Raw genomic sequence first — 26,367 nt, 5'->3', positions numbered from 1 at the left:
AGTAGTTATGATGAAAATGCCTCCTATAAACATGTCAATTTTTGTGGAGTAGACTGGGTTTGCAAGTACACACCAAATAGGGAAGATAGATATTGCAAGAGGCATAAGTACTTAGAAACCAAATTGTTGCAAGAAGAGCTAGATGAATGTGCTGAAAGATTCAATATTTTTCGTGCCCCTTGTGAACTTTGCGATGAACATGGTCATTTAAAGCTCCAATGCAAATTGTTTCATGACCGAATCGTATCCAAAAATTGTGATAATTTGATTACCCTTGAGCATCATAAAGAGCTTAGTCTTCTTTTGGGGTATGAGGAAATGAAATGTATAACTGAGGGTATTCCAAAGTTTAATCTTGATAAATTTCTTGATTTTGATCTAGAGAAGATTTATATGTATTGTGCGGTGAATTGCATTGAAAATCCTTATATTGCCAATTACATAAAGAAAAGAAAAGAAATAGAAGATGAAGAGAATACTAATGAAAGGGAAGAGACTTCCCAATATCCTCCTATTATTTCTTATGATGAATCAGGTAACGAGGAGGAGCCTCCTATTCAACCAATCTCATTAATAAGGAGCTCCAAAAAGAGGATTGAACCCACGCATGATGTGGTGAAGAAGAAGAAAAGAAAAAGGAAGAGAGGTAAAAAGATATCTCTCCCAAATAATGCTGCTCCTATTGTGCCTCATGAAAATATAATTGAGGAATATAATGATACTTCTTATGATCTTGAAAATCTTTTTGGCACTTGCTTGGAAGAATATAATAATTGCTATACTATCGGTGCTATCCATACTATTAATGATGAGAGTGATTATGCTTATAATACGAAAAAGGCCCAAGCTTGGGGATGCTATGTTTGATGAAGATGATGTTTTTGAGAATATATTTGCTGCAATTAATGTTTGTCCCAATCTTGGGGATGCTACGCTTAATGAAGATGATATTTTTAGTCTCCCAAGTTTTGATATGCAAGTTTATAATGATGATAGCATGCCTCCTACTTATGATGATTATTGTGATGATACTTATGCTATAAAAAGTAGTGATTATATTTATAAAACTTTTCATGATTATGATTACCCCTTCTCTGAACATTACTCTTTTAATATGGAAGCAATTTATAGTATTCGAGTCTCTTATGATACTCCCACTATTATTCATGAGAAGAATCTTGCTTATGTGGAGAGTAGTAAATTTTCTATGCTTGTAGATCATGAAAAGAATGCTTTAGGTGCTGGTTATATTGTTGAATTCATTCATGATGCTACTGAAAATTATTATGAGGGAGGAATATATGCTTGTAGGAGTTGCAATAATATCAAGTTTCCTCTCTATGTGCTTAAAGTTTTGAAGTTGTGCTTGTTTTACCTTCCTATGCAAGTTGATTATTGTTCCCACAAGTTGTTTGCTCACAAAATCCCTATGCATAGGAAGTGGGTTAGACTTAAATTTGCTAGTCATATTCTTCATGATGCTCTCTTTATATTTCAATTCTTATCTTTTATGTGAGCATCATTGAAATCATCATGCCTAGCTAGGGGCATTAAACGATGGCGCTTGTTGGGAGGCAACCCAACTTTATTTCTATTCCTTGATTTTTGTTCCTGTTTAGTAATAAATAATTCATCTAGACTCTGCTTAGATGTGGTCTTATGCTTTTAATTAGTGTTTGTGCCAAGTAGAACCTTTGGGAAGACTTGGGAAAGTCTTTGCGATCATGCTGTAAAAAACAGAAACTTTGGCGCTCACGAGAATTGCTGCCATTTTTATTTGGAGAGTGCTATTTAGTTAATTCTTTTTTAAAATGATTCATAGATAAATTACTCAGGTCCAGCAGTTTATTTGAGAATTTTATGAGTTCCATAAGTATACGTTTGATCCAGATTACTACAGACTGTTCTGTTTTTGACAGATTCTGTTTTTCGTGTGTTGTTTGCTTATTTTGATGAATCTATGGCTAGTAAAATAGTTTATAAACCATAGAGAAGTTGGAATACAGTAGGTTTAACACCAATATAAATAAAGAATAAGTTGATTACAGTACCTTGAAGTAGTGATTTATTTTCTTATACTAACGGAGCTTACGAGTTTTCTGTTAAGTTTTGTGTTGTGAAGTTTTCAAGTTTTGGGTAAGGATTCGAGGGACTATGGAATAAGGAGTGGCAAGAGACTAAGCTTGGGGATGCCCGAGGCACCCCAAGGTAATACTCAACGATATCCAAGAGCCTAAGCTTGGGGATGCCCCGGAAGGCATCCCCACTTTCGTCTTCGTTCATCGGTAAATTTACTTGGAGCTATATTTTTATTCGCCACATGATATGTGTTTTTCTTGGAGCGTCAATTTATTTTGTTAGGATTTTCTTGTTGTTTGAATAAAATACCAAGATCTGAAATTCTTAAATGTTAGAGTCTTCACATAGTTGCATAATTATTCGACTACTCATTGATCTTCATTTATTCTTATGCTAGGTATTCAAGAATAATAAAATTCTCTTATGAGTGTGTTGAATACTATGAGAAGTTTGATACTTGATAATTGTTTTGAGATATGGATATGGTGATATTAGAGTCATGCTAGTTGAGTGGTTATGAATTTGAGAAATACTTGTGTTGAAGTTTGTGATTCCCGTAGCATGCACGTATGGTGAACCGTTATGTGATGAAGTCGGAGCATGACTTATTTATTGATTGTCTTCCTTATGAGTGGCGGTCGGGGAAGAGCGATGGTCTTTTCCTACCAATCTATCCCCTAGGAGCATGCATGTAATACTTTGCTTCGATAACTAATAGATTTTTGCAATAAGTATGTGAGTTCTTTATGACTAATGTTGAGTCCATGGATTATATGCACTCTCACCCTTCCACCATTTTTAGCCTCTCTAGTACCGCGCAACTTTCGCCGGTACCATAAACCCACCACTTACCTTCCTCAAAACAGCCACCATACCTACCTATCATGGCATTTCCATAGCCATTCCGAGATATATTGCCATGCAACTTTCCACCATTCCGTTTATTATGACACGCTTCATCATTGTCATATTGCTTAGCATGATCATGTAGTTGACATTGTATTTGTGGCAAAGCCACCGTTCATAATTATTTCATACATGTCACTCATGCATCATTGCACATCCCGGTACACCGCCGGAGGCATCCATATAGAGTCATACTTTGTTCTAGTATCGAGTTGTAATCATTGAGTTGTAAATAAATAGAAGTGTGATGATCATCATTCAATAGAGCATTGTCCCAAAAAAGAGAAAGGCCAAATAAAAAAAGAAAGGCCAAATAAAAAATAAATAAAAAATAAAAGGGGCAATGTTACTATCCTTTTACCACACTTGTGCTTCAAAGTAGCACCATGATCTTCATAGTAGAGAGTCTCTCATGTTGTCACTTTCATATACTAGTGGGAATCTTCCATTATAAAACTTGGCTTGTATATTCCAATGATGGGCTTCCTCAAAATGCCCTAGGTCTTCATGAGCAAGCGAGTTGGATGCACACCCACTAGTTTCTTTTATTGAGCTTTCATACATTTATAGTTCTAGTGCATCCGTTGCATGGCAATCCCTACTCGCTCACATTGATATCTATTGATGGGCATCTCCATATCCCATTGATACACCTAGTTGATGTGAGACTATCTTCTTCATTTTTGTCTTCTCCACAACCATCATTCTATTCTACCTATAGTGTTATGTCCATGGCTCACGCTCATGTATTGCGTGAAGATTGAAAAAGTTTGAGAACATCAAAAGTATGAAACAATTGCTTGGCTTGTCATCGGGGTTGTGCATGATTTAAATACTTTGTGTGGTGAAGATAGAGCATAGCCAGACCATATGATTTTGTAGGGATAGCTTTCTTTGGCCATGTTATTTTGAGAAGATATAATTGCTTAGTTAGTATGCTTGAAGTATTATTATTTTTATGTCAATATTAAACTTTTGTCTTGAATCTTATGGATCTGAATATTGTTTTTATGTCAATCCTTTCTTCTTCTTTCTGGTTGATGCAACCAGATGTCAATCCTTTCTTCTTCTTTCTGGTTGATGCAACCAGATGTCGGAGCCCAGGAGCCAGATGCCACCGCTGATGCCTACTACTACGTGGAGACCGCCGACGACCAGGAGTAGTTAGGAGGCTCCCAAGCAGGAGGCCTTGCCTTTTCGATCGATGTTGCTTTTGTGCTAGCCTTCTTAAGGCAAACTTGTCTATACCTACTAATAAAGCAAGGTGCGTTTCTCCGATTTTTTCATCTGTTCACCGCCGAAAGATTATTATTTTTCTATCTGAGGTGGTACTAAACTTTTTATGACGTCTATTAGCAAAGAAAAATAATTTGTGCAGAATTTCGTACATGGGCCACGTACACTATGGCCCAGTAAAAGTCAGCCCATTTTTGCTGCCCATGTAGCAATTAAAAAATACTATTTCCCGCACAAGGCGGTATATAGTTTCAGGTACGCACAGGCCGCACAAAACTCAGCGGCCCATTTTTGCTTGTGTTCTATTACAATTTTTCTTTTTCTGTTTCATTCTCTTTTTGTTTCCTTTTTATTTTTTATTTTTCCCATTCTAAGTATATTTTTTAAAAAAATTCCTGAAATTCAAAATTTTGAAAAAATGTTCGCAATTTCATTTTTTATCAAAGATTTATAAAAGTTACGAATTACATAAATGTGTTCATATTCTAAAATATGTTAGGATTTTTTTGTTGTGCCAAAATTTGTTAAAAATTTAAAAATATTACCATTTGTTAAAAAATGACTGTATTTTTCAAAAAAATCAATATTGAGAAAAATGCATTTTAAAAATGTTACAAACTAGAAAAATAGTTTTGTTCTCGCGATTTGTTCAAAAATTGAAAATATTGTTTGCATTAAAGAAACAAGTTACTAAAACTCTTCTGAATCTTCAAAACATGTTCCTATTTTTAATGTTCCAAAAATATTTTTTTTATATCGGAGGAGGTACTAAAATTTTCTGGTCCATCTGCTAGAAAAGAAAAAAAATTGTCCAGAATTTCGCACGTGGCCGGACGCGCTAAGACCCAGACAAGCCGGCCCATTTACATTCTAACTGAGAAACCTTATTTGTCGCACAGAGCGGCAAATAGTTGGATCTTCGCATACGTGGCCCGTTTTCGTTTCACTATGTTATTTTTCTATTATTCTTTTTTTTCTTCCAAGTTTATTTCCTTTTTCCCCTAAATTTTCTTTATTATTTTTTTCAATTTTTTTTACTAATTTTCATTTAATCTTCAGAATTTAAAAAAAATGTTTTTAAGAATATTTGGAACTTTAAATTTTCACTCTCGTTCCAAATTTGTTCAAAATTCAAAAAATGTTCACATGTTTTCAAAATGTTTACCAAAATTGTTCGAGATATTTAAAATAAATTGCATTTTGAAAAATAATAGAAATTCGAAAAGTATTCCTTTTTATTGAATTTTTCACAAATTCAAAATAATGTTCATGATTAAAAACACATATTTTTAGATGGTTTTCAACGTTGAAAATAAGTTGCCATTTTAAATGGTTCCTGTTTTGATTAAATGTTTGTGAATTCCAAAAAATCTTCCTATTTCAAGTTTTGGTTGCCTTAAAAAAACAAAGTTTCACAAAAAAATCTTGCATTTTTATTTAAAAAAATCAGGAGGTCACCACAACCTGACACGGAGGCGGACCTGAAGGAAAAAAAGGCACGGGTTGGGTAGTGGCCGCCACTCCAACCAACCGCGCTACTATAAAGATCACGTGGGCCAAACATGACCCGCGAGAACACCACAGCTCTCCGCTCTGTCGCCCCACTGTTGTGGAGACCGTTTTGATGGACATATCAATTATCTCTCTCAATGCTTCTCGCAAAAAATTTCTCCCGTTGCAACGCACGGGCATATGTGCTATCTAACTTATGTCTGTACTCAGATATTGTTGCTTCTGTTGACTCTTGTGTATTCGAGCTTATGTATTCAAGCCCTCGAGGCCCCTAGCTTGTAATATAAAGCTTGTATTATTTTATTTGTGTCTAGAGTTGTGTTGTGATATCTTTGAAAGTGCAACTATCCCTGGGTGGTTTTGGTAATTCCTAACAACATATAGCTCATTGAGCTAATGCTATTCCAAGATTAATATTTCAGGAAAAGCTTAATGAATGGCATGGCATGGATGAGGAAAGTGGACCCCTCAAAATACTAAGGACAAAAAGATTGGCTCAAGCTCAAAGCTCAAGACTCTACATTTTATATTTTAGTGATTCAAGATCACATTCAGTCTATAGAAAAAGCCAATACTATCAAGGAGGGATGAGGTGTTGCTTGATGAGGTTCTTGCTTCATAGTGCTTAGTGATATGCTCCAAAACCCTCAACTACCTTCCCACATCCACATATGACCTAAACCAAAAGTCAAACTCGGCCCCACCGATTCTTTATATCCGGCGCCACCGAGTTTAGATGTCATAGCCACTGCCACAAACCCTAGGCAAATCGGTCTCCACCGATAGGGATCTCGGTCACACCGAGATGGGGTTGTAATCTCTCTGTTTCCCTTCGTAACGTTTCGGTCCTACCGAGATGAGCGATGGTCCCACCGAGATTGCAATGTAAACTCTCTGTTTCCCTTTTGTAACATTTCGGTCCCACCGAAATGAGCAAATCGGTCCCACCGAGTTTACCTGACCAACTCTCTGGTTAGCTTATTACCAAAATCGGTCCCACCGAGTTTGTGTAATCGGTCGCACCGAGATTACATTATGCCCTAACCCTAACCATATCGGTCCCACCAAGTTGCATCTCAGTCCCACCGAAAATCCTAATGGTCACTAGGTTTGCTAAATCGGTCCGACCGAGTTTCTCAATTCGGTCTCACCGAGATTGGTAAATTGTGTGTAACGGTTAGTTTTTGTGTGGAGGCTATATATACCCCTCCACCCACTCTTCATTTGTGGAGAGAGCCATCAGAACATACCTACACTTCCAATACACATTTTTTGAGAGAGAACCATCTACTCATGTGTTGAGGCCAAGATATTCCATTCTCACCATATGAATCTTGATCTCTAGCCATTCCCAAGTTGCTTTCCACTCAAATCTTCTTTCCACCAAATCCATATCCTATGAGAGAGAGTTGAGTGTTGGGGAGACTATCATTTGAAGCACAAGAGCAAGGAGTTCATCATCAACACACCATTTGTTACTTCTTGGAGAGTGGTGTCTCCTAGATTGGCTAGGTGTCACTTGGGAGCCTCCGACAAGATTGTGGAGTTGAACCAAGGAGTTTGTAAGGGCAAGGAGATCGCCTACTTCGTGAAGATCTACCGCTAGTGAGGCAAGTCCTTCGTGGGCGATGGCCATGATGGGATAGACAAGGTTGCTTCTTCGTGGACCCTTCATGGGTGGAGCCCTCTGTGGACTCGCGCAACCGTTACCCTTCGTGGGTTGAAGTCTCCATCAACGTGGATGTACAATAGCACCACCTATCGGAACCACGACAAAAACATCCGTGTCTCCAATTGCGTTTGAATTCTCCAAACCCTTCCCTTTACATTCTTGCAAGTTGCATGCTTTACTTTCCGCTGCTCATAGACTCTTTGCATGCTTGCTTGAATTGTGTTAAGATTGCTCGACCTGTGCTAAGATAGCTAAAATCTGCCAAAGACTAAAATTGGGAAAAGGATAGATTTTTAATTGGTCAAGTAGTCTAATCACCCCCCCTCTAGACATACTTTCGATCCTACAAGTGGTATCAGAGCTTTGGTCTCCATTTGCCTTGATTTTCATAGCTTTTGGAAGTCATAGCCTTGGTTTCACAACCTAGGAGAGTATGGCGTCTAGATAGGGAAATTACCACCGTAGAGGTCCTTACTTTGATGGTACTAATTTTGCTAGTTGGAAGCATAAGATGAAAATGCATATTCTTGGACATAACCCCGCCGTTTGGGCTATTGTGTGTGTTGGCTTGCAAGGTGAATTCTTTGATGGGAGAGAACCGAATCGTGAAGCTACCGCGGAAGAGTTGAAGATGCTACAATACGACGCTCAAGCTTGTGATATCCTCTTCAACGGATTGTGCCCTGAAGAATTCAACAAAATCAGCCGTCTTGAGAATGCAAAGGAAATTTGGGATACTTTGATTGATATGCACGAAGGTACCGACTCCGTCAAGGAATCCAAGTTGGATGTGCTTCAAAGTCAACTTGACAAGTTTAAAATGAAGGATGGTGAAGGTGTCGCTGAAATGTACTCTAGGCTTGCTCTTATCACAAATGAGATTGTCGGCTTAGGAAGTGAAGAGATGACCGACAAATTCATCATCAAGAAGATCCTAAGAGCCTTGGATGGAAAATACGATACTGTATGCACATTGATCCAAATTATGCCAAATTACAAAGATCTCAAGCCAACGGAAGTCATTGGAAGAATTGTTGCTCATGAGATGTCACTCAAGGATAAGGAGGAGCTCCATAACAAGTCAAGTGGTGCTTACAAAGCCTCATGTGAAGCTCCCACATCATCAAGTGAGAAACAAACCTTCAATGAAGAATTGAGCCTAATGGTGAAGAACTTCAACAAGTTCTACAAGAATAGAATCAAAGAGAGAAGTTCCAAGTCAAGGTCCTATAATGACAAAAGATCTTCTAGTCGAGAGCGAAACTGCTACAATTGTGGAAGACCCGGACACTACTCCAATGAGTGTACGGCTCCCCATAAGAGAAGAGAAGATTCTCCCAAAAGAAGAAGTAGAAGAGAAGAATCACCATCAAGGGAGAGAAGGAGTAGGGATGATCGATATGAACGAAGACCCTCTCGGAGAAGCGAGGATTCGGAAAGGAAGGACAAGTAATCAAGAAGCTACACAAAATGAAGGCATCAAGCTCATGTTGGTGAATGGGTATCCGACTCCGACTCCGACAATGACTCCGAGAGAAGCTATCACTCCGACTCGGAATATACTCAAGATGAAGGTGTTGCCGGTCTAGCACTTGTGTCAACTAACTCCTACGACATATTTGATTCACCAAATGAAGGAATTGGAATATGCTTCATGGCCAAAGGTCCAAAGGTATCACACCCCAAGTATATTGATTTCAATAGTGATGAAGATGACTTGTTAGGTGATGATGATTTACTTGTTGACAACTATAGTGATGAATACTATGATGAAACGTCAATTAATCATGCTAATAAAGATGAAACGAATGACAATGATAAGGAGAAGGTTGAGTCTCTAACTAAAGAACTAAACACTCTTAAGTTAGCTCATGAAACTATCTTAGGAGATCATAGAGAACTTTTAAGGACTCATGAGAAATTACGTTTTGAGAAGCTCAATCTTGAGCGAGAGCATGAGTTCTTAAAGGCAATCAATGATGATCTTCGTAAGAAAAGTTCTTACATTGCCAAGCGTTTACTCTTATCCACTTACATGCCTCAAGTCAAGTCTAGTAACAAGAACAAGAAAGATTCTTCCTCTAGTAGTAACAATAATCATGCTAAATCCAATGTTGTTGCTTCTAGTAGTTCTCTTGATTCCACTAATGATTCTCTTAGCCAAGTTACACTTGAGCAAGAAAATAGCTTATTGAAGGGAATCATAGAGAAAGGTGTTTACAAGAGCCTTGCTGGGAGTAAGCAATTCGAGGAAATTGTACGCAAGCAAGGAAGGCACCGGAAGAATCAAGGTATTGGTTTTGAACGAAAGTTCAATGCCAATGGAGTTGAGTGGGAAGAAGATCAATACCCCAAGACGAGGTTTGTTCCTCAACAAGAGAAGTATGATCCTACTTCTTCCAAAGGGACACAAGCTCAAGATAATCTTCCACCACAAGACCACAAGCAAAAAGGCAAGGACAAGCTTCAAGAGGAAATTGATGCATTTAAAGAAGCTCCTAAGGCCTTGGTCAAGTGGGTTCCCAAGACTACATCAAGTTCCACTTCATCAAGTACAACTATAACTCCGAGGATTCCCATCAAGATGGTGTGGATCCCAAAGAAGAAGAACTAGAGAGTTCTTGAGGGTGACTCCGCCAACATACTTCATTCTTATCATTTTGGCAAGAACAAGTGCAATCAACTTCCACATCTTGCACTAGTTCAAGGAGTCACAAACCCTCTTGTTGGTAAGACAAGGCACAAGGTAACCTAATGCTCTCATAGACATCATCTTGTGTGTGCATCACTCTATGTCTATGGATATCCTTGTTTGTTCTTTGTGGGACTAACCCGTGTAGGTATTGAAAGTGCAACTCACTCCAAAGGATAGCCCTGAATGATCTACATCAACTTAGAGCATCCACATCTTCAACACCTACATGAAGTCATCATCGACAAAACCCAAGGTTAGTTCATCCCTCTTAGGGGGGATCTCACATCTAGGGGGAGCTTTACTCTAACAATTGAGTTAAAGCAACTCTAATGGTGTGAACACAACAAAGCTTTATGTAAAAGTGGTAACCCCACTTGTACTTAAACGATGAGTATGACCTATGATCAAATGTTCTCATTTGACTCCTAAGTTAATATACTCATATATAGATGACCTAGTCATCGCCAATTGCTTGATAGATGCTAGAATTGTTTGCGCATGCTTTGCCACATATTTCATTTGTCATTTTATTGTGTGAGCATATTGGTTGCATAATTTACTCATTGGAGGACATCCACTTGTTGTTTTGATTGATTGGTTTCCTTTTCTTTTGGCCAAATGGATGGACAAGAATGCCTAAGAACCTTCTCTAGCTATCTATGCTTTTCTCGTCTCAAACTCTATTCATGCTGCATCACAAAGTTTGATCAAGTCAGATTCGAACCACTCTGTGTGAGGAGCACTCGGAGTCCCCGATTCGTCATAGACTTAAACTTCCAAAACTTCTTTGTGTGTTTCGGTCTGACCGATTCATCCATTTCGGTCATACCGAGATCACTAAGTCGATCTAGGTTTTCAATCTTGGTGCAACCGATTTGAACTTTTCAGTCACACCGAGTTTCAGTAACTGCTTGCAGTTATGAATCTCGGTGCCACCGAGTTGTTCCACTCGGTCACACCGACAGGATTAGGCTATATATATCCACGGGTCAAATTTTGGAAAACTTTTCGAACCTCCTCGCTCGCGCTTAGCATGCTCTGCCTCCCTGGGTCTCTGGATCATCCTCCTTGTCACCAGCCGCCTCCTGTCGCTGGTCTCCGCCGCCGTCAACGAGATCATCTCCGCCGTTGCCGTCGTAGCAAGTTCATCGCCGAACTAGGGTATGGACTTGAACTTTGTGATGTTCTAACTCCGATTCCCCAGCACATTGCTTTGCCATGTATCTTGCCATGATTGAGATCATTCTATCCATCGAAAACACTCCGTAGTTTAGTCGTGAATTGAAAATTTAGGGTTAGGTTTCTGCCGAAACCATCTCGGACCGACCGAGTTGATGAAATCGGTTCCACCGATTTGGCTCAGGCCATTGCACATGTGATTCTCGGTCTGACCGAGAATTGCAAATCGGTGTGACCGAGTTCAGCACTTTGTGAAACCCTAGCAGTCTCGGTGCCACCGAACTGTGACTCGGTCTGACCGAGTTCACTAGTTTAGGTTCCAAAAGCTGCTTCGGTATCACCGAGTTTGCAAATCGGTAGATCCGAAATGCTTTCTGTGGAAAACTAAAACTAAGTTTTTAATTCATTCTTTTGCAAAAACCTTTGTACTTTGTGATGCTCATCCACTCTACCTCATCTATAATCTATTCACAGGGTCTGCTGTCAGTGTTTGCATCATGTCAGATCAGAGTGACAGTTAGAACAAGTCAGAGGAGCAGGTTCACTTGAGTGAGGGCACTAGTCCCTCTAGCAGCTCAGATGATGGCAGCAGGAGCACACCAAGCAATCTACCAAAGGCTGCCACCAGGGCCAACAAGAAAAGAACCTCAGAGTCAGAGAATGAGGACTATGTGGCTGAGGAAGAAGAAACCACCTCAAAGAGGAAAGTCCTGAAGAAGGAATATGGCACAGCTGCTGCCACCAAACCAGGAATGAAGCAAAAGGTTCCTGCCAAGAGAGCTCCAATGTCTAAAGCCAGAGCATCCACTCAAGAGACTTTGGGATCTGCACCCAAAGAGCAGGTTGTGGCAGAAAATAAAAGGAAGGAAAGGGTCAAAAAGACCACTGCCAGAGTTCTTGGAAGATCTTCAGTCATGAAAGACTCTGAAGAAGAGGAAGAGGAAGAGGATGCTGCACCAGCACCTAAGGCACAGAAACTTATGGGAGATGCCATAAGATCAGGGGCTGCTCCATCTAAGCCCAAAGAAACTTCCAAGCCAGCTGCTCCAAAACCCAAAACTGCACCAAAGAGGAGTACCAGGAACATTCCAGCTGCTGAGAAAAACAAGGCCCAGTGCCTGAAACTGTTGCTGAAGAAGAAGATGATGAGTCACATGTTTTGAGGAAGTTAAAGCCAAAAATTCTAGATCATAATGATGCTCATCCTATAGCAGAAAACATGAAGATCAGGAAGGACTCAGGATTGAGGCTATGGAGAGAGTCAGATCCATATGCCACCAGAAGAAGAACTGCTGTGGACTACAGGTTCCATACCAAAGAACAACATGATTTTTATGAGACAGTGTTGCTTGACAAGAAACCAATAGTATGTGACATGAGATGGGTCAACTGGGAGTACATCAAGGAGAATGAAGAACACTATCCAGGAGTATATGACAGTTTCAAGGCTTGTGGAGTTGATGAGTTTGTGGCTCAGAAGCTCACAAAGTGGAATGATGAGCTTATCATGCAGTTCTACTCCACGGCTCACTTCTACCCAGATGGGAAGATAGTCTGGATGTCTGAAGGCACTAGATACCAGTCAACAGTAGCAGAATGGGCTCAATTGATCAATGCTCCTGAGGAGAATGAAGATGACTTGGATGTCTATGCCAAGAAGAAGAAGGATCACAACTCCATGGCTAGCATGTACAAGGAGATTCCTGATGCAGATCTTGAGACTCACCAATTTGGATCAGTGAAACACCTGCTATCAGGATTGCCTACTATCAATTGGATCCTCAGGCACACTCTTCTGCCCAAGTCTGGTGATCACAGAATGATCAGAGGCCACTCCATCAATCTGCTACATATATTTGATGTGCCACAAAAGTTCAAGGTCATGAGTCTTATAGTTGAAACTATCAAGAGGACAGCTGCTGACCAAAAGAGAAGCTGTGGGTATGCACCACAGATCTAGGAGTTGATTAACTCCAAGATGGGCACTGGCACATACTTGTTGGACAAGGAGCACATGCCTATCTATCCAGACTTTGAGGAAAACCAAGTGGTTATGAATGAGGATGAACCATCTTCTGTGCATGTTCAAGCAAAGAGGGAGAAGGCAAAGGCTGAGAAAGCTGCAAAGATGCCAACCATGGAAGAGGCATCTCATTATCTTCTGAAGAGCAAGCAAGATCAGCTCGGCTACTTGATTGCATCCACTCTAAGGATTGAGAAAGGGCTGGCCACCCTAACTCAAAACCAGGAGAGCTTGGAGAGGATCATGGAGCATAAGTTCTATGACATGGATGTGAAGGTAACTGAGATCCAGTCTGTTGTGGAGCAACTTCAGGATGATATGCATGAGAGGAAGGGCAAGACAACCACTGATGCATTGCCAGAGTGCCTACAGCTCAGAGATCTGCTGCAGTGCCTGTTCCAGACACCAGAGCAACTTCATCTGCACCAGCTACAACTTCAGTGCCACCAGCTCCAGCACCTACTCCATCAGCTCCGTCTACATCGACTGAAGCCTTCGTTCTTGGAGTTATCCGGACACCACCACCTGAAGACCAAGCCCGAGAGACGATTTAGTGCTATGCATTTTCTAGGAACTTTTTGGTAACTTGTTGCCAAAGGGGGGGGGAATGTATAGATCATAGGCTTCGAGAGAGAGAGAGCATTGCTGCTTTTTTATTCTCTCCTGCTTTGGTGGTTGAACTTTATTTGCTTGTTTGAGATACTTTCTGTCTGTGTGATACTTGGATGATCATGTGTGTTTGATCATATGCTACATTAATGCTTGTTGGATGACATTATTATTTTATCCCTATATGATCATTCACTTTGCTTGGTGATGAGTGCATGCATTTAATTATTATCATTTTGAGCGCTCCACCAAGATGTACGTGACATAGAAGAGTAACCCATGAGCCTAACTCTCTGTGCATTTGCAGTCCAAAGCAAATCATAAACTATGCACAAATTTAGGGGGAGCTCTTGCTTTTCACATACTTCTCAAAGCGACAATATTTTTCACTCTTATTATCATTCGTCGAAGCTTTGATCTATATGTTGTCATCAATTACCAAAAAGGGGGAGATTGAAAGTGCAACTATCCCTGGGTGGTTTTGGTAATTCCTAACAACATATAGCTCATTGAGCTAATGCTATTCCAAGATTAATATTTCAGGAAAAGCTCAATGAATGGCATGGCATGGATGAGGAAAGTGGACCCCTCAAAATACTAAGGACAAAAAGATTGGCTCAAGCTCAAAGCTCAAGACTCTACATTTTATATTTTAGTGATCCAAGATCACATTGAGTCTATAGAAAAAGCCAATACTATCAAGGAGGGATGAGGTGTTGCTTGATGAGGTTCTTGCTTCATAGTGCTTAGCGATATGCTCCAAAACCCTCAACTACCTTCCCACATCCACATATGACCTAAACCAAAATTCAAACTCGGCCCCATCGATTCTTTATATCCGGCGCCACCGAGTTCAGATGTCATAGCCACTGCCACAAACCCTAGGCAAATCGGTCTCACCGATAGGGCTCTCGGTCACACCGAGATGGGGTTGTAATCTCTTTGTTTCCCTTCGTAACATTTCGGTCCTACCGAGATGAGCGATCGGTCCCACCGAGATTGCAACGTAAACTCTCTGTTTCCCTTTTGTAACATTTCGGTCCCACCGAAATGAGCAAATCGGTCCCACCGAGTTTACCTGACCAACTCTCTGGTTAGCTTATTACCAAAATCGGTCCCACCGAGTTTGTGTAATCAGTTGCACCGAGATTACGTTATGCCCTAACCCTAACCATATCGGTCCCACCAAGTTGCATCTCAGTCCCACCGAAAGTCCTAACGGTCACTAGGTTTGCTAACTCGGTCCGACCGAGTTTCTCAATTCGGTCTCACCGAGATTGGTAAATTGTGTGTAACGGTTAGTTTTTGTGTGGAGGCTATATATACCCCTCCACCCACTCTTCATTTATGGAGAGAGCCATCAGAACATACCTCCACTTCCAATACACATTTTCTGAGAGAGAACCACCTACTCATGTGTTGAGGCCAAGATATTCCATTCTCACCATATGAATCTTGATCTCTAGCCTTCCCCAAGTTTCTTTCCACTCAAATCTTCTTTCCACCAAATCCATATCCTGTGAGAGAGAGTTGAGTGTTGGGGAGACTATCATTTGAAGTACAAGAGCAAGGAGTTCATCATCAACACACCATTTGTTACTTCTTGGAGAGTGGTATCTCCTAGATTGGCTAGGTGTCACTTGGGAGCCTCCGACAAGATTGTGCAGTTGAACCAAGGAGTTTGTAAGGGCAAGGAGATCACCTACTTCGTGAAGATCTACCGCTAGTGAGGCAAGTCCTTCGTGGGCGATGGCCATGATGGGATAGACAAGGTTGTTTCTTCGTGGACCCTTCGTGGGTGGAGCCCTCCGTGGACTCGCGCAACCGTTACCCTTCGTGGGTTGAAGTCTCCATCAACGTGGATGTACGATAGCACCACCTATCGGAACCACGACAAAAACATCCGTGTCTCCAATTGCATTTGAATTCTCCAAACCCTTCCCTTTACATTCTTGCAAGTTACATGCTTTACTTTCCGCTGCTCATAGACTCTTTGCGTGCTTGCTTGAATTGTGTTAAGATTGCTCGACTTGTGCTAAGATAGCTAAAATCTGCCAAAGACTAAAATTGGGAAAAGGATAGATTTTTAATTGGTCAAGTAGTCTAATCACCCCCCCCCCTCTAGACATACTTCCGATCCTACAATCTTCCCGTGAGTCCCTGATCTTGATCATACACATTTGCGTGTATGATTAGTGTACGATCGAATCGGGGGCGTCACAAGTTGGTATCTGAGCCGACTGCCTATAGGAATCCCCCTTCCACACCCCTTGGCCGAAGTTGAGTCTAGCCGATGAAAATTGTTTTACTAACTTGCCTGTGCGGCCCATCGGCCCTCGTCATCATTGGGTGGTATTAGGATCTTTTATTCCTGGTCTATACTCTGTGTAGGATCGAAAGTATGTCTAGAGGGGGGGTGATTAGACTACTTGACCAAATAAAAACTTAACCTTTTCCCAATTTTAGTTCTTGGCAGATTTTAGCTATTTTAGGACAAGTCAAGCAATCATCACATAATTCAAGCAAGCATGCAAAGAGTATATTGGCAGCGGAAAGTAAAGCATGCAACTTGCAAGAATATAAAGGGAAGGGTTTGGAGATTTCAAACGCTATTGGAGACACGGATGTTTTTCCCGTGGTTCGGATAGGTGGTGCTATCCTATATCCACGTTGATGGAGACTTCAACCCACGAAGGGTAACGGTTGCGCGAGTCCACACAGGGCTCCACCCAAGGGCAACGGTTGCGCGAGTCCATGAAGGGCTCCACCCACGAAGGGTCCACGAAGAAGCAACCACCCACAAAGGGTCCACGAAGAAGCAACCTTCTCTATCCCACCATGGCCAACGCCCACGAAGGACTTGCCTCACTAGCGGTAGATCTTCACGAAGTAGGCGATCTCCTTGCCCTTGCAAACTCCTTGGTTCAACTCCACAATCTTGTCGGAGGCTCCCAAGTGACACCTAGCCAATCTAGGAGACACCACTCTCCAAGAAGTAACAAATGGTGTGTAGGTAATGAACTCCTTGCTCTTGTGCTTCAAATGATAGTCTCCCCAACACTCAACTCTCTCTCATAGGATTTGGATTTGGTGGAAAGAAGATTTGAGTGGAAAGCAACTTGGGAAGGCTAGAAATCAAGATTCAAATGGTAGGAATGGAATGTCTTGATCTCAACACATGAGTAGGTGGTTTTCTTTCAGAACATATGAGTAGGAATGATGTGTGTGTTCTGATGGCTCTCTCATCGAGTGAGAATGAGGTGGAGGGGTATATATAGCCTCCACTCAAAATCCAACCGTTACACAGATTTCCAATCTCGGTGGGACCGAATAAATAAACTCGGTCTGACCGAAGTAGTAAACCTAGTGACCGTTAGGAATTTCGGTGGGACTGACATGCAACTCGATAGGACCGATTCGGTTAGGGTTTGGGCATAACGTAATCTCGGTGAGACCGATTACACAAACTCGGTGGGACCGAGTTTGGTAATAAGCTAACCAGAGAGTTGGTCAGGCAAACTCGGTGGGACCGATTTGCTCTTTCGGTGGGACCGAGTGAAACTCGGTGAGACCGAAAAGTTATAAAGGGGAAACACTGAGTTTACATTGCAATCTCGGTGGGACCGATTCGCTCTTTCGGTGGGACCGAAAAGTTACGAAAGGGAAATAGAGAGTTTGCAACCCCATCTCGGTGGGACCAAGATCCTTATCGGTAGGACCGAATTGCTAGGGTTTGGCAGTGGCTAATGACATTTGAAACTCGGTGGCGCCGGATAGGAAAAATCGGTAGGACCGAGTTTGGCTTAGAGTTTAGGTCATATGTGGATATGGGAAAGTAGTTGAGGGTTTTGGAGCATATGATTAAGCACATGAAGCAAGAGGCTCATTAAGCAACACCTCATCCCTCCTTGATAGTATTGGCTTTTCCTATGGACTCAATGTGATCTTGGATCACTAAAATATAAAATGAAGAGTCTTGAGCTTTTGAGCTTGAGCCAATCCTTTGTCCTTAGCATTTTGAGGGTTCCACTTTCATATCCATGCCATGCCAATCATTGAGCTTTCCTGAAATAATCATCTTGGAATAGCATTAGCTCAATGAGCTATATGTTGTTATGAATTACCAAAACCACCTAGGGATAGTTGCACTTTCAATCTCCCCCTTTTTGGTAATTGATGACAACATATAGATCAAAGCTTCGACAAATGATAATAAGCATGAAGTATATCGTCGCTTTGAGAAGTATGTGATAAGTAAGAGCTCCCCCTAAATTTGTGCATATTTAAAATTTGCTTTGGACTGCAAATGCACAAAGAGTTAAAGTCATGGGTTACTCTTCCATGTCACATACATCTTGGTGGAGCGCTCAAAGTGATAAGAATGAAATACATGCACTCATCACCAAGAATAGTGAATGATCACAACGATAGATAGCATGATAATATTTAAGCAAGCATTAAGCAAACATTAAGTGTAGCTTATGATCAAACACATGATCATCGATGTCTCACAAATAATGACATAGTATCAAGCACTCAAAAGCAGAAAAAGTTTCAAAAAGACCACCAAATAAAACAAGAGAGAAAAGAAACACTCTCTCTCTCGAAGCCTATGATCTATACATCTTCTCCCCCTTTGGCAACAAGTTACCAAAAAGTTCCTAGAAAATGCATAGTGCTAAGTCATCGCTCAGGCTTGATCTTCAGGTGGTGGTGGAGTCCGGATCACTCCAAGGACGAAGGCTTTGGTGGATGCTGAAGTAGTTGCTGGAGTTGGAGCTGAGGTAGACGCTGGAGCTGAGGCTGTGGCCGGTGCAGACGTTGTAGCTCTGGTGTCAGCAACTGGCAGTGGAGACGACCTCGGACCTTGTGGCACTCTAGAAAAGGCATGAGTTGTGGTCCTGCCTCTCCTCTCATTCATGTCCTCCTGGAGCTGCTCCACTACAGACTGGACTTCTGTTACCTTGACATCCAAGTCACAGAACTTCTGTTCCATGATCCTCTCTAGGCTCTGCTGATTTTTAGTGAGGTTGGCTAGACTTTTCTCAATTCTCAGCGAGGATGCAATCAAGTAACTGAGCTGCTCTTGTTTCGTCTTCAAGAAGTACTCAGATGCCTCCTCTTGAGTAGGCATCCTGGCAGCTTTCTCCTTCTTCGCCTTCTCCTTCTTTGCAAAAGCTTCTGCAGATGATGGCTCATTTTCTGTTATCACAACTTCATTGTTCTCAAAATCTGGACGGATGGGCAGGTGTTCCTTATCCAAAAGATATATGCCCGTGCCCATCTTGGAGTTGATGAGTTCCTGAATCTGAGGGGCATATCCACAGCTCCTCTTCTGATCTGCAGTTGTCCTCTTAATGGTTTCCACAATGAGACTCATGACCTTGAATTTCTGAGGCACGTCAAAGACATGAAGCAGGTTGATCGCGTGACCTCTGATCATCTTGTGATCTCCAGACTTAGGCAGCAGAGTGTGCCTTAGTATCCAATTGATAGTAGGCAATCCTGAAAGCAGATAATGTACTGAGCCAAACTTGAATGAGTCAAGAGCTTCATTGGGAATTTCCTTGCACATGTTGGACATGGAGTTATGGTCCATCTTCTTCTTGGCATAGATGTCCAAGTCTTCATCTTGCTCTTCTGGGGCATTGATGATCTGTGCCCACTCAGCCACTGTAGATTGGTACCTTGTATCCTCTGACATCCATGTAATCCTTCCATCCGGATAAAAGTGAGCTGTGGAGTAGAACTGCATGATGAGTTCCTCGTTCCACTTTGTGAGCTTCTGCCCAACAAAGTCCTCTACTCCACACGCTCTGAAGCTGTCCTGAACTCCTGGATAGTGCTCTTCATTCTCCTTGATATAGGTCCAGTCGACCCATCTCATGTCACAAACGATTGGCTTCTTGTCAAGCAAAACAGTCTCATAAAAATCTTGTTGCTCCTTTGTGTGAAATCTGTAGTCCACGGCAGTCCTTCTCCTAGAAGCATATGGATCTGCTTCCCTCCATTTTCTGAGCCCTGAGTCTCTCCTGAGCTTCATGTCCTCAGCCACAGGATGAGCATCGTTGTGGTCTGGGATCTTGGGCTTGAGCTTCCGAAGGACACTCTCTTCCTCTTCTTCAATAGCTTCAGGCACTGGGGCCTTGTTCTTTTCTGCAGCGGGTATACTCCTTGTGTTTCTCTTTGGAGTTGTCTTAGGCTTAGGTGCAGCCTTAGGAGCTTCCTTGGGCTTGGATGCAGCTCTCCCTGACCTTATGGCATCACCCATAAGTTTGGCTGCCTTGGGTGCTGGTGTATCAACCTCTTCTTCCTCCTCCTCCTCTACCATGATGGAGGCTCTCCCAAGCACTTTGGCTACAGTCTTCTTTACCCTCTCTTTCCTCTTCTTACCCTCAGCAGCAATGGGCTCAATGGGAGCAGGTGCAGGCTTCTCAGTTGATGCTCTAGCCTTAGACATGGGCTGCCTGCCTGCTGGCCTCTTGATTTTCAGGCCTGGCCTTGAGCCTTGAGCTGGCTCAACCCTCTTGGAAGTGGCCTCTTCCTCTGCCACATAGTCTTCATCCTCAGAATCAGACGTTCTCTTCTTCCTTTGACGTGTGGCAGCCTTAGGCAGATTGCTGGGTGTGCTCCTGCTGCCATCATCAGAAGAACTTGAGGGGCTAGTGCCCTCACTCATCACAACTTGCTGCTCCGAGAGGTTTTGGCTGTCACTTTGATCAGACATGCTGCACGCTGACTGTTGACCCTGTGAATAGATTATAGAAGAGATAGAGTGGATGAGCATCACAAAAAGCAGAGATTTTTGCAAAAGATTAATCCAAAAACTTAGTTTTAGTTTTCCACAGAAAGCATCTCGGATCTACCGATTTTCAAACTCGGTGACACCGAAGCAGTTTTGGCACCAGAACTGGTGAACTCGGTCAGACCAAGTCACAGTTCGGTGGCACCGAGACTGCTAGGGTTTTACAGAATTCCAAAATCGGTCGCACCGATAAGTTATTCTCGGTCAGACCGAGTTAAACTTGTGCAATGGCAAAGCCAGATCGGTGGGACCGAGTTTTTCAACTCGGTGGGTCCGAGATGGTTTCGGCGGAAACCTAACCCTAAAATTTTCGAATTAAACCTATTCTACAAGCGTTTTGACTGGATAGAAGTTTATCAATCGTGGCAAGATACATGGTAATCACAATGTGCTAGGAATCATATTGAGGAATAGCACAATGATCAAGTCCATACCCTAGTTCGGCGTGGACTTGCTACGGCGGCAACGGCGGGGCGGAAATTCGTTGACGGCGGCGAAGACCAGCGACAGGAGGCTGCTGGCGGCGAGGAGACGATCCGGAGACCTCGAGGGCAGAGCAGGCTATCGTGCGGGCGAGGAGGTTTCGGAGAAATTTCCAAAATTCTGCCCGTCACTATATATAGCCCGACCCTGTCGGTGTGACCGAGTGGAACAACTCGGTGGCACCGAGATGCAAAACTGTGTGCAGTTGTTGCAACTCGGTGTGACCGAAAAGTTCAAATCGGTTGCACCGAGATCAAAAACCTAGATCAACTTAATGAACTCGGTAGGACCGAAAATGGAGTATCGGTCGGACCGAGATTCATAAAGAGGTTTTGGAAGTTTAAGTCTATGACGAATCGGGGACTCCGAGCGCTCCTCACACAGAGTGGTTCGAATCTGACTTGATCAAATTTTGTGATGCAGCATGAATAGAGTTTGAGACGAGAAAAGCATAGATAGCTAGAGGAGGTTCTTAGGCATTCTTGTCCATCCACTTGGCAAAAGAAGAAAGCCAAACAATCAAAACAACAAGTGGATGTCCTTGAATGAGTAAAATATGCAACCAACATGCTCACACAATAAGATAGCAAATGAAATATGTGGCAAAGCATGAACAACCAATTCTAGCATCTATCAAGCAATTTGCGATGACTAGGTCATCTATATATGAGTATATTGACTTAGGAGTCAAGTGAGAACACTTGATCGTAGGTTATACTCATCGTTTAGGCTCAAGTGGGGTTACCACTTTTACATAAAGCATTGTTTTGTTCACATCTTTAGAGTTGCTTTAGCTCAAGTCTTAGAGTAAAGCTCCCCCTAGATGTGATATCCCCCCTAAGAGGGATGAACTAACCTTGGGTTTTGTCGATGATGACTTCATGTAGATATTGAAGATGTGGATGCTCAATGTTGATGCAGATCTCTTGGAGCTATCCTTTTGAGTGAATTGCACTTTCAATACCTACATGGGTTAGTCCCACAAGGAACAAACAAGGATATCCATAGACATAGAGTGATGCACACAAAAGATGATGTCCATGAAAACTTTAGGTTACCTTGTCCCTTGTCTTACCAACACGAAGGTTTGTGACTCCTTGAACTAGTGCAAGATGTGGAAGTTTATTGCACTTGTTCTTGCCAAAATGATAAGAGTGAAGTATGTTGGCGGAGTCACCCTCAAGAACTCTCTAGTTCTTCTTCTTTTGGATCCACATCATCTTGATGGGAATCCTTGGAGTTGTAGTCGTACTTGATGAAGTGGAACTTGAAGTAGTCTTGGGAATCCACTTGACTAAGGTCTTAGGAGCTTCTTCAAATGCATCAATTTCCTCTTGAAGCTTGTCCTTGCCTTTTTGCTCGTAGTCTTGTGGTGGAAGATCATCTTGAGCTTGTGTCCCCTTGAAAGAAGTATACTTCTCTTGTTGAGGGACAAACTTCGTCTTGGGGTATTGATCTTCTTCCCATTCAACTCCATTGGCATTGAACTTTCGTTCAAAACCAACACCTTGATTCTTCCGGTGCATTCCTTGCTTGCGCACAATTTCCTCGAATTGCTTACTCCCGGCAAGGCTCTTGTACACTCCTTTCTCTATAATTCCCTTCAATAAGCTATTTTCTTGCTCAAGTGTAACTTGGCTAAGAGAATCATTAGTGGTATCAAGAGAACTACTAGAAGCAACAATATTGGATTTGGCATGATCATTGTTACTACTAGAGGAGGAATCTTTCTTGTTAGATTTGACTTGAGGCATGTAAGTGGATAAGAGTAAACGCTTGGCAATGTAAGAAGAACTTTTCTTGCGGAGATCATCATTGATTGCCTTTAAGAACTCATGCTCTTGCTCAAGATTGAGCTTTTCAAAGCGTAGCTTCTCATGAGCCCTTAAAAGTTCTCGATGATCTTCGAAGATAGTGTTATGAGCTAACTTAAGAGTTTTTAGTTCTTTAGTTAGAGCCTCAATCTTCTCCTTATCATTATCATTCGTTTTATCTTGATTAGCATGATTAATTGGTCTTTCATCATAGTATTCATCACTAGAGTTGTCACCAATCAAATCATCACCTAACAAGTCATCTTCATCACTATTGAAATCAACATACTCGGGGTGTGTTACCTTAGGACCTTTGGCCATGAAGCATCTTCCAATTCCTTCATTTGGTGAGTCAAATATGTCGTAGGAGTTGGATGACACAAGTGCTAGACCGGCAACACCTTCATCTTGAGTATCTTCGGAGTCGGAGTGATAACTTCTCTCGGAGTGGCTGTCGGAGTCGGAGCCGGATACCCATTCACCAACATGAGCTTGATGTCTTCGTCTTGTGTAGCTCCTTGATGATTTTTCCTTCCTTTCCGAGTCCTTGCTTCTCCGTGAGCATCTTTGTTCATAACGATCATCTCTACTCCTTCTCTCTCTTGGTGGTGATCCTTTGCTTCTTCTTTTTGGAGAATCTTCTCTTCTCTTGTAGGGAGCCGTACACTCATTGGAATAGTGTCCGGGTCTTCCACAATTGTAGCAGTTTCGCTCTCGACTAGAAGATCTTTTGTCATTGTAGGACCTTGATTTGGAGCTTCTATCTTTGCTTCTACTCTTGTAGAACTTGTTGAAGTTTTTCACCATTAAGTTCAATTCTTCATTGAAGTCTTGTTTCTCACTTGATGATGTAGGGGCTTCACATGAGGCTTTATAGGCACCACTTGATTTGTTGTGAAGTTCCTCTTTATCCTTAAGTGACATCTCATGAGCAACAATCCTTCCAATCACCTCCGTTGGCTTGAGATCTTTGTAATTTGGCATCATTTGGATCAATGTGCACACGGTATCATATTTTCCATCCAAGGCTCTTAGGATCTTCTTGATGATGAATTTATCGGTCATCTCTTCACTTCCTAAGCCGGCAATCTCATTTGTGATGAGAGCAAGCCTAGAGTACATTTCGGCGACACCTTCACCATCCTTCATCTTGAACTTGTCAAGTTGGCTTTGAAGCACATCCAACTTGGATTCCTTGACGGAGTCGGTACCTTCGTGCATATCAATCAAAGTGTCCCAAATTTCCTTTGCATTCTCAAGGCGGCTGATTTTGTTGAATTCTTCGGGGCACAATCCGTTGAAGAGAATATCACAAGCTTGAGCATTGTATTGCAACATCTTCAACTCATCCGCGGTAGCTTCACGGTTTGGTTCTTTCCCATCAAAGAAGTCACCTTGCAAGCCAACACACACAATAGCCCAAACGGCGGGGTTATGTCCAAGAATATGCATTTTCATTTTATGCTTCCAACTAGCAAAATTAGTACCATCAAAGTAAGGACCTCTACGGTGATAATTTACCTCGCTAGACGTCATACTCTCCTAGGTTGTGAAACCAAGGCTATGACCACCAAAAGCTATGGAGATCAAGCAAATGGAGACCAAAGCTCTGATACCACTTGTAGGATCGAAAGTATGTCTAGAGGGGGGTGATTAGACTACTTGACCAAATAAAAACTTAACCTTTTCCCAATTTTAGTTCTTGGCAGATTTTAGCTATTTTAGGACAAGTCAAGCAATCATCACATAATTCAAGCAAGCATGCAAAGAGTATATTGGCAGCGGAAAGTAAAGCATGCAACTTGCAAGAATATAAAGGGAAGGGTTTGGAGATTTCAAACGCTATTGGAGACACGGATGTTTTTCCCGTGGTTCGGATAGGTGGTGCTATCCTACATCCACGTTGATGGAGACTTCAACCCACGAAGGGTAACGGTTGCGCGAGTCCACACAGGGCTCCACCCAAGGGCAACGGTTGCGCGAGTCCACGAAGGGCTCCACCCACGAAGGGTCCACAAAGAAGCAACCACCCACAAAGGGTCCACGAAGAAGCAACCTTGTCTATCCCACCATGGTCAACGCCCACGAAGGACTTGCCTCACTAGCGGTAGATCTTCACGAAGTAGGCGATCTCCTTGCCCTTGCAAACTCCTTGGTTCAACTCCACAATCTTGTCGGAGGCTCCCAAGTGACACCTAGCCAATCTAGGAGACACCACTCTCCAAGAAGTAACAAATGGTGTGTAGGTAATGAACTCCTTGCTCTTGTGCTTCAAATGATAGTCTCCCCAACACTCAACTCTCTCTCATAGGATTTGGATTTGGTGGAAAGAAGATTTGAGTGGAAAGAAACTTGGGAAGGCTAGAAATCAAGATTCAAATGGTAGGAATGGAATGTCTTGATCTCAACACATGAGTAGGTGGTTTTCTTTTAGAACATATGAGTAGGAATGATGTGTGTGTTCTGATGGCTCTCTCATCGAGTGAGAATGAGGTGGAGGGGTATATATAGCCTCCACTCAAAATCCAACCGTTACACAGATTTCCAATCTCGGTGGGACCGAATAAATAAACTCGGTCTGACCGAAGTAGTAAACCTAGTGACCGTTAGGAATTTCGGTGGGACTGACATGCAACTCGGTAGGACCGATTCGGTTAGGGTTTGGGCATAACGTAATCTCGGTGAGACCGATTACACAAACTCGGTGGGACCGAGTTTGGTAATAAGCTAACCAGAGAGTTGGTCAGGCAAACTCGGTGGGACCGATTTGCTCTTTCGGTGGGACCGAGTGAAACTCGGTGAGACCGAAAAGTTATAAAGGGGAAACACTGAGTTTACATTGCAATCTCGGTGGGACCGATTCGCTCTTTCGGTGGGACCGAAAAGTTACGAAAGGGAAACAGAGAGTTTGCAACCCCATCTCGGTGGGACCGAGATCCTTATCGGTAGGACCGAATTGCTAGGGTTTGGCAGTGGCTAATGACATTTGAAACTCGGTGGCGCCGGATAGGAAAAATCGATAGGACCGAGTTTGGCTTAGAGTTTAGGTCATATGTGGATATGGGAAAGTAGTTGAGGGTTTTGGAGCATATGATTAAGCACATGAAGCAAGAGGCTCATTAAGCAACACCTCATCCCTCCTTGATAGTATTGGCTTTTCCTATGGACTCAATGTGATCTTGGATCACTAAAATATAAAATGAAGAGTCTTGAGCTTTTGAGCTTGAGCCAATCCTTTGTCCTTAGCATTTTGAGGGTTCCACTTTCATATCCATGCCATGCCAATCATTGAGCTTTCCTGAAACAATCATCTTGGAATAGAATTAGCTCAATGAGCTATATGTTGTTATGAAT

The sequence above is a fragment of the Triticum urartu genome, chromosome 3A (assembly GCF_056163025.1).
Source record: "Triticum urartu cultivar PI428250 chromosome 3A, HENAU_Tu73, whole genome shotgun sequence".
Lineage (NCBI taxonomy): Eukaryota > Viridiplantae > Streptophyta > Magnoliopsida > Poales > Poaceae > Triticum > Triticum urartu.
This window is presented reverse-complemented; position numbering follows the sequence as displayed.